The sequence below is a fragment of the Hippoglossus stenolepis genome, chromosome 6, assembly GCF_022539355.2.
Source record: "Hippoglossus stenolepis isolate QCI-W04-F060 chromosome 6, HSTE1.2, whole genome shotgun sequence".
NCBI classification, from domain to species: domain Eukaryota; kingdom Metazoa; phylum Chordata; class Actinopteri; order Pleuronectiformes; family Pleuronectidae; genus Hippoglossus; species Hippoglossus stenolepis.
Genome location: NC_061488.1, coordinates 2,035,717 through 2,045,790, shown reverse-complemented (window position 1 = coordinate 2,045,790; position 10,074 = coordinate 2,035,717). Strand labels below are relative to the sequence as shown.

The following is a 10,074-nucleotide window of genomic DNA, read 5'->3' as shown; positions in this document are numbered from 1 at the left end:
GGCAGCAGGAGAAACGCTTTAAATCGTCGAAAACCGCGTGAACGTCTCCGCCGCGACTCCCGCACCGAACCCGCACCGGCGTCTCCCCGGAGCCGAGCTGCAGCCTCCATCCTCCGGGTCTCGCAACCATCGATCCCCCGCTTCTCCTCCCACATCGGATCGAAGTGTTCGACCGGTTATCGATCGATTTCTCTGATAAACGAACATTGGCATTAAAAGTGACGCCTGTGATCAATCACTTCTTCTCCAACCCGATCAGTTGTCAGATGTTCCGACCTGTAATCAAACCAATCACCTGATGATCCTGCAAAACGACTGTGGACAGATGCAGAAATCGCTCAGTGACGTGATCGGTTGAACAATAAACATTAAAAATCCCCTAAAACAACGACGATCTCCAGGATGACGTGTTGTGAAGGTGATCAACAATAATATGATCGGTTTTATGATAAAGGATCAGCAGCAGAAACAACCCACTCACTGTCAGTGGGTGATCAGTCAAATCATCAATAACTGATGCGAGTGGTCTGATGATGCAGAGTGGACGGAGATGTGAGAAGCTGCAGATGTTCAGCTGGTCAGTGGACTCATCAATCATCTGATCGATGACCTCATGGATTTAGGTGAGAAGTGAAGGAGTTTATGGTAGAAAGGGAAACTGGAGGAGTCTGAGTCCAGACTGATGTTGATCGATCAGTAGTGATCACGTGTACTTACTTCCCCTGGAGAAAATAGATTCAAATGATTTATTGATTAGTTTGAATGATAGAAAATTATTTGATTAATGATGATCCAACATTTCCTCCTGATCCATCTGAGCGTTTCCTGTTTCTCTCTTCTGGGGGAGGGGGGGGGTATCACCACTGTTCTCCCACCTTTGTATTGATGATTGATCGGTAATGAAACCGATCATTAGCTGCAGATCATTTATATAAAACCTTATTTAAAACATGAGCTCAGCCCGACAGAAGCTTCTGGATCATTTACCTCAGATTTATATCGACTCAGATTAAATGTGAAAGGAATAATCAGCAGATAATTAACGACGAAGAGGAGATCAATAAAATATCAGCTATTAACGAAGCACGAGGAGGAAAATAAAATATCAGATTCAAACCAGGATCAAAGGTAAAAACAGACAAAGTAGAAATGAAACGATCATCGTCGTGTCTCTGAGCGTTTTCCACTCGTCAGGTCGTATCCAGAGATCAGTTTAACGTCCTCGTGTCTGAGAAGAGTCTGAAGTTCATCAGATTACGATGGATTCATCGACCTCAAACACACACTCACCTGCAAACACACGTCAACATGTGGATTAACAACAACAACAACACACTGTCAAGACTCACGTCGTCACGATGAAGATCAACGTAGACTCAGGGAACAGTTCATCTACCGAATAACAGAAAACGATTCTGATCGTCGCTTCGTTGTTTCTGGCATTTAATAAAATAGAAAACACATTTCCAGCTGAAAATACAGTGTGAAGGTTGATTTGCTGAATCAGCTTTAAAATGTCTGATGTTAACTTTGCGTAGATTGTGAAGATCTAATCGAAATGAGACGGTCTACGAATGAATTCTCTGGTTTCGGTTCGTCAGCTTGTCCCGCTCTTGCCGCTGTCGCCTAGCAACAGAGCTGCGTTTGGGCACGGAGAGAAAGTTTGAATGCCCATTTGTTTTTTAAAAGCCACACAATGCAAGAATCGTAAGCTCCCCCTACAGGTGGGAAGCACTGATCGATGTCGTACATGCGAGTTTCGGTCTGAGCCTCCTCGTGCACACGGCCGTGCTCACGTGCACTAGCTCCGCCTCTGGTTGTTGGTGTGTGACGTTTGTCGTAAATATAAAAACTACCTAGTGTTGCATTAACGTGTGTACCGTTAGCAGTTAGCTGGAGGTGAAGCCTGATATATTTACATTACGTTTAAATACATGCGCTAAACGGGACAGTCCAGGGTCCCTGTGATGAAGAGCGTGACCCTGGGATGAAGAGCGTGGCCCCTGGGATGAAGAGCGTGGCCCCTGTGATGAAGAGTGTGGCCCCTGGGATGAAGAGCGTGGCCCCTGTGATGAAGAGCGTGGCCCCTGAAATTGGACGCCACTGTAGTCGCACTGCCAAGATCAAAAGCATGTGATGATGTCATCAGGTCTTTGCGTGATGTCACCACTTCAGAAGGCCGTTATCTGACGTATGATTGACGATAGTTATTTTGGAGCTGATCGATCGGGGGGGTGGTTCTGTCTGTTTCGTGAATGGTGGAATCGACCCAGTTTACAAACAAACGTTTTTTTTCGTAATCGTCGTGGACCACACTTTGTAAAAATGACACGATACTGTCGGCCGGTTTCCCCGGTGTTCTTCTGAATAAGTGCACGTGTCATCGTGTGTGTTTTTATAATAAACCTTAGAAAATGGTTTTGATCGATTTTTTTTATGAATGTGTTAAAATCTGATTGGTCGCAGTGAACCGGAGCTTCTGTCGTCAAGTGGAAAATGGAGACTTTTATTTTGGGGCATTGACATTTTTCCACACCGAACTTAACTTTCCAGATTTATCACACATCACTTTTTCCATACATCTGTGTGAGTGTGTGTGTGTGTGTGCGTGTGTGTCTGTGTCTGTGTCTGTGTGTGTGTACTTAATGAGATTTCCTCTTGTCTCCACAACGTCCCAGTTCTTCTGCTATAGGAAATCCATCACTGAGGTTTATTATGGAATATTGATCATATATACGTCTGTGTGTTTGACCTTGTGTGTGTCTGTGTCTGTGTGCGTGTTTGTGGAAATCAGGTCAACCTGTTACCTGCAGCTGTGCTTATGTGTGTCTGCAATTTAATCTTTGTCTTTGTCACACAATCAGACCTCGTTGTTTGTTAATATATAATTAGAATCAAATATAGACACACACACTCTCTCTGACACATGCACACACACAGACACACACACACGCTGAGTCAGGGACGGTGTCGCCGCTGAGTCAGCAGATAGAGACTCTGATATGATATTTTCAGCTCTGAGTCTCGTTGAAGACTCGTCCGTCCATCATCTAATAATAATGAAAATGTCCTGGAGCAGCGACGTCGTCTCCTTCTGGACCAAAGTCAAAATCAGCTCGGCTCAGGAATGCTGTGTCTCTACTTCCTCTTCCTCTTCCTCATCTTCCTCCTCTATAACCAGCACTTTTACAAAAACGTCTTCAGGATCTGTAAATCTTAAAACGGCGACGTGGTGCGTCTGCCATGAAGATGAAGTGTTAACGATGATGTAAACTCGTCATTTATTCTGACCTAGCATACGAAAAGAGACGCGTCTCAAACTACGTCGCTGCCGACTGACTTCCATGCGTCCTTTGTGTTGGATGGTTGCTGAGCAATACATCCACCAGGGGGCAGTGCAGAGTCAAGAGTCTCAGGCAATAACAAACATGGCGACGGTGGAGTTTTGTCGGCGGTTTGTCTGTGAGGTTGTCAAATAGATCGCAACAGGTGGATGATGAAGTCCCTTCACTAAAGAAGTAACGGCATATAGACGCCTGCAGGGTCTCACCAACGCTTAAAGGTTCTCGTCAAAAAGGTCGTCCGTTTCTTCCTCGGTCGTCTCGCTTGAACTATTTGCTACTCGGCCCTCCAATGATTTCCAGCGGTACTGCTGCCTCTCTTCTGTTTCAGACGTACCTGTAATCTTTCGGAAAACGCGATGGACGAAATGAACGCAGAGTACGGACAGAATACGTCTGTGTAGGAACAGATCCAGAGGCACAGACATGAAAGAGGCAGATCTGTGACCATTCGCAGATCTGATTCAAATAATCACGATACACGGACACTGATTTTCTTTTCTTTATTGTGATTCAATACTATTACAATTTAATCAGATTTTTCTTTACTTATTTCTCCCCGGACCATTAATCCCATTAGTTTGTTGTACTGGGCACCGGGTCTCCCCACAACAACCGGAGACGAACCATTCGGGTTTCAACACGATTTATTCTGAAACACACGAGAAAACATCAATTCAACACAACTTAAAGCAGCAGTTTCTATCTCTGCAGCTTGGTCCTTTTATGAGCTTCACTCCTGTGTGTCTCTTCATGTCTCTTCCCATGTGTCTCTGTGTCTCTGTGTCTCATGAAGTCCCCCCTCTGGCAGCTCCGCTCCAGGGAGAGTTGATTGGCCAACTAGTCTCAGCTGTGCCTGTCACCGCTCCCTGGTTCACCTGGAGGTTCACTGATCCTCCTCCACACACACACTCACCAGCTTTTACACCCCCGACAACAGGAATCACTTCACACACAGATGAAGTTATAATTCAGCATAAAAGCAGTTGAATGTAAACACAGATAATTTATATATAATTTATATGAAGTTTGGTTCATGATCTTCATTGTGACTCAGCTGCTCAGAGCTGGGACTGAACCATGAGACCAGAGGAAATGAAACTGTGAGATATCTGAAATACTCTCTGTAGTTGTGTTAGACACACACACTATCTCACACACACACACACACACACACACACACACAGGTCCAGCTGCTCGAGGTCAGAAGGCATCGAGGGAGGAAGTAAAGAGTGTCAGCTGATTGTTTCCTCCCAGTTCCTTCGCTCATCCTGTGGGTGTGTGTTTGAGAGAGTGTGTGTTTGTGTGTAGTCCTTCGCAAGGCCAGGGTCAAATAAATACACATGCACATACGTGTGCGTGTTTTAAGACACAGTCTAGGTATTCACTTAAACTGTGAACTGAAGTCTAAAACTAGATGATTGGATTTTTGAAGAAGGTAAATTAAAACCTTCCTCGTGAACTTTCCTGAGGATCAGCAGCAGGAACAGAGTCTCACTCCCCAGAGCTTTTCAAAAACTATGAAGTTTAAATAAAAATGAAGCTGAGCTGCAATGAAAACCATGTGTGATGTTTCAGTGACGTCTGTGACATCTGCTGGAAGATTGAAAAGTCAACACGTGCTGCGGTCACACTCTCTGGAGACTTCACACACGCTCTGGACCAATCAGGAGTCCGTCTCAGCTGTCAATCATGACGTCACAGACTTTTTTTTATATCATCAGATTAAAAACAAAATGATCAGTGTGATAAGAACTAAATAGAAGGACAGTAAACCATCTTTTTTGGTCCATGTCCCATCTGCTAACACGGAGGAGGTTTATGAACTGTAGGCAGCCACCAGGGGGCGATCGAGATGGTTTGGCTTCACTTTTGAGGAGCACGTCTGTCGTCCATCTTTATTTACAGTCTGTGGTCATAAGGGTTTGATAACGACATCTCAGGAATCTTTTTTTTTATTGTTGGTCGGGCTCTCTGTGTGTGTGTGTGTGTGTGTGTGTGTGTGTGTGTGTGTGTGTGTGTGTGTGTGTGTGTGTGTGTGTGTGTGTGTGTGTGTGTGTGTGTGTGTGTGTGTGTGTGTGTGTGTGTGTGTGTGTGTGTGTGTCAGTTCACAGCTGGTCTAAGCCTTTAAAGGATCGTACCTCAGTTTTCTCTCATTAACGACCGATCTGGTCCAGTTTTCTTTCCCCTGAACAAACTGTCACGTCGCAGATCGGAGCGTCTGAAACGTAAACACGCGTTGGCCGAGCCGTGACGCTGGCGTGTGTTTTGTTAAGCGGTCGACAGGAATGTAAAGTCCATGTGATTTGTGGTAAATGAGTTAAACCGTAGAAAACCAGTCTGAGGCTGTTTCTTCAGCTTCTCTCAGCTCTGTTTAAACCATTAAGGTGGAGTGTGTCACGGTCTGAGCTTTACCTCCGACCGCTGATATTATCCTCTCACATATTTAGCTGAACACGGCTGGAGCTGTTATGGGGGGGGTGGATGAAAACGAAGCTCAGGCTCTTTAAATTGTGTCCGGACTTGATTTTCAATTTAGAGTCATAACATAAAAAAATGTCTTGAGCAATCGAGTGAGGGGCGGAGCAGCCGGCACGAGGCGGGGGTGTGAATTCTGCTGCAGAGATCACATGGTTTGTTTACAGCTCATCCACACCAGCGTCGGCTCCAAAAGAAAAATCTCCTCGTCTTTCCCAGTTGACGTCTCCGTCTTCTACGTGTACGGCTCCTCTTCTTCATCCTTCTAACAGCTTCACGTCCGTCACGTGTTAGAAACCTCGTCCACACGTCCACTCGCTCACTGGGAAGCTTCAGGACATTTTCCTGCTGTTTTCTCACATGGACTCACTCTGACATGTTACAGACGTTTTACTAGGAGGCTGCAGGAGAAGATCCAGACACTGACATGGACATTTCTGTTCCCATGTACAGAACCTCTGTGTTATGACCAAAAACATAAACATGAAATGTACCATCACAGTTCTGATCTGAAGAAACCGTGAAACTAGTTCAGCGACGATCCATCCTGCAGCTTCTGAGGCTCTTTAACAAAGCGTCGCTCTCACAGACCGACAACCTCCAGCGGGATGAAACACCGCGACGAGCACGGCCTGTTCAGACGCCTGAGAAGCGCCTGTGCTCGAGGACCTGTAACAGCGCGCAGTGTTTTCTGTCAGAAGCAAAGGTGGAACAAATGTGACGTTACCGTGTCAGTCAGCTTCACACGGAGCGCTCGGTGAATCATCTCTAACCCGGAGAGAGTTTCTGCAGCAGCAGCGCTCAGACGTCTGCAGTCACTGAGTTGAGTCGTGATGGAGGAGCAGTGAAGAGTCGGAGCAGCTCAGTAAATACAAAGTGTTTTCTATTAGGACGACGAACACTTCATGTACGGACGCTGAAATGGAGACGGGGCCGATTCAGTAGGAGCTTCGTCCCCTCGGCCTCCGCAGCACTAAACAAATTGTCGCGATGAATGTGACGTGTTTGTTCGTGTTCTCATGTTTCATGGGATGTTCGGTAGCTTGCCTCTGCTGGAATGTGTCATTTTGTGTCGACTGTTCTGAGATGACTATCAAAACAAATGAAAGTCTCAAAAATATGTGAGAAGTGGCAGCTATGAGGACCGATGGTGGAAGAACGAGCTCTTCGAGTTATTTGTTCTTTCTCTGACGTGAACCACAGAGACTCGTCCACCGGAGTCTGGCTCCAGCCGTCGTCTCTCCTCAGTTGAGTCGTACAGAAGCATCACATCTCGGTGCTGCGGGAACCAGACATGATGAATTTGTACCTGAGTGTGTAACATTTTACAAGCGTCTCTCCGGAGGGATTTCACAGAACTGAGCTCAGCTGCTCTTATGAAAAGTGACAAAGTGAAGTGAGCTGAGAGAACAGCGACTTAATCGTTTTGAATCTCGACACATTTCAATATATACACAGAAATAAGAACACAAGATATACAATGGTTTATTTTAGCTGGAACATCACATTCCACATATTTCTATTCATCATGAACCATTTCATAGTAGAAAGACCATTTAGTCTCTTTTCAACAGGTTTAAGTTCCCCCTCATGTTGTGAGGTAGATTTTCCATTTGATATATTTGTTGAACTGCGTCTCTCCATTTCTCTTGGGGACATTTTCTGGAGACAATTTCTCGTTATCAGTTTAAGTGCCGATCTGCTCAGTATCCTTAACGAGTATTTATCATGTTTTTTTGTATTTTGTCTTCCGTTGTGCCGAGCAGCACCAGATCTGTGTTCAGTTGGATGACGCACTTTTTTAGATTTCTTGATTTCCTGAACACTGATTGGTCCGCGTGCGTGTGTCAATCAATCAATCGTGGAGGCAGTTGCTAACCTATGAGTCACAGGCTGTGACGTATGCTAACGGTTCGCTGTCATGCCTCTTTTCTGAGGAGCTCCAGGGGGCGTCCTCCTTCCTTTGTAACGGCCCCGGCTACGACAAAGCTGCGTTCACGCCACTGAAAGGTGCGCTCGGCAGGTGTGCTAAGTGCTGAAAGAATCCTCCCCCATCTTGATGAAAGGGCCTGCGGAGTGTGCATGTGCGCGTGCACAAACGTGCGGTTCACTAAAGGGTCCTGGTTTGGGGGTTTGAACATATGTTCATGCTAATATAGGGAGTGATGCCCCCCCACAGCTTCACCGTGAGAGCAGAACATCGGTGATCATGGTGTCACATGTGTTAACAGCTGTCCACATACTTCTGACCAGCAGTAAAACACAAAAATAACATGTGGATGAAAACGTGTGCGAGGTTCTGTTACTTAGCAACCAGTTTATTTGTGTTTTAAAGAGTCTCCTTCGGAGATCGGAGAGAAAGAATAGGAGCGTCTGTCTCGTCCGTCTGTGTGACGGCTTCAGACTCAGGATGTCAGTCAGGGGACGGATGTCAGTCCCGACCTGAAGACAGCAAGAACCACAGCCTCAAAATCCGATGGTGGATCCACCCACTTTCAGTCCGGAGCAGAAATAGGACCCAGGTTGATTCCCCGTGGACGTCGCTGTTTTACGTCAGGTTTACGTGTTTCTGGGTTTGTGTGAGAGATGGTCTCTGTGCCGGTTCAGCAGGAATCTGACGTCCGCATACAAACAGTAGATAAAACATTGTGTCGCCTGACACTTCACCTCAGAGTCTAAAACCAAACACAGTTCAGTTTGAGTCGCATGAGGAGGAGCGGGGTTTGAAGACGTCCTCCTGCTCAGAGGCTTCACTTCTCTGTGAAGAGCTTGACACGTGTCTTTGAGTCTCACTGGAGGAGAACGTGTGAAATGAAACCTCGTGGTCCGTCCGCTGCGTTAATGACTGAAACCGAGGACGTGTTTCCCACCCTGCTCTGATCGGACTTCACAGCTTCTAAAATAGCTGCTGTTAACGTTTGCAGTCGGAGGCGACGGGGAAACGGGTTTTATGAGACGCTAATGAAGCGGTGACGAGGCCGGAGTCTCCAACGCAGAAAGCTTTTTCAGTCCGGGGGGCTGATCTGATCCTGATGTCGGGGCTGGGAGATGAAATCCAGTAATGCGAAAAGTTTAAAGGAGCATTTCAGTGTTTTGACAGATTTCAGGTAATTTATCACAGCGTGAACATTTCAGTGTTTTTCAAAGTAAACATCGATCTGTTGTTTCAAGCCCCTCCCACAGCCTGTGATGTCACACAGCTGGTTAAACAGTGAACACATCTTCAGTTTATTCTCTTTCACACTTCCTCCGGTGTTTATGTGGTTTTCTTACTGTGATGTCATTTCCTGAGAATCCTAAAATGCGTCATGTCTTTAAAATGTACAACCTCAGCTCGGAGGTTCTGTGACTAAGTTATGAATGAATTAGAAAGTTTTGCTAAATGAAAACATCTTGATCTAAAAGATTTCTGAATATAGAAACGCAAACTAAATATTTCATGAGTCTCATGAATTAATTTGAACTATGACATTTTTTTTGTTTAGAGTGATCTACATGTTTTCCACCGCACTTAACGAAACGTAGTGATGTCATCACGATCGTTTAACGTGATGAGGTGACTTGACTTTCTGCTGCAAAAACAATGAATGTTCTAAAAATTATATATTTATATTTTAGATCTATTTAAATAGAATCATGTGAACAACAATTTCCCCGTGCGCCGATAAGGGAAATCCCCACCACCTGTTGTTACCACAATTTGAACGTAGCATAACACAACATAACGCAACACAACACAGCGTAACGTAACGTAAGGACCGTTTTCAGTGGGTTTAAAAGGCCTCAGATGGATTTTAGTCTTGTTCATCTGAGAAAAGTCTTCGTATGTTTGTGACATTGAATACGACTGATTTTGAAAGTGATGTCGTGATGTTGTGTCTCTGCGTGTCGGAGACGACGCAAACGTTCTGAGAAGAATCATCACAGTAACGTGGGACGTGTCCTCGTCTCCGTCTCTCACTGCTCGTCTTTATTTCTGATGGATGGCGTCTCTGCATCCAATCATTTCGTTTGCAGCTCTGTGACCTCGGTCAGGATAAAAATATCCTTCAGCGCAGTTTAAATGTGGCGTGACTCCGCCGCCGGTCACGGTATTAAGCTTTTGTTTTGATTTTCTGTCTCGCCACTCAGAGCGGCAGTGACGTACGGGGAGAGGTCAGAGGTCACGATGAATGAGCGCCCAGTCAGCACATGTATGTTTACAGCTCTGGGTTTATTTTGGATCCGTCAGCGTGAACCTGAAATAAACCGAGAC

General features: G+C 45.5%; 1 protein-coding gene across 1 annotated transcript in view; it reads left to right on the top strand.

Moving 5' to 3' along the window:
- Positions 1 to 10,074, top strand: part of plxna3 (plexin A3) — a 72,504-nt gene that overhangs the window by 773 nt on the left and 61,657 nt on the right.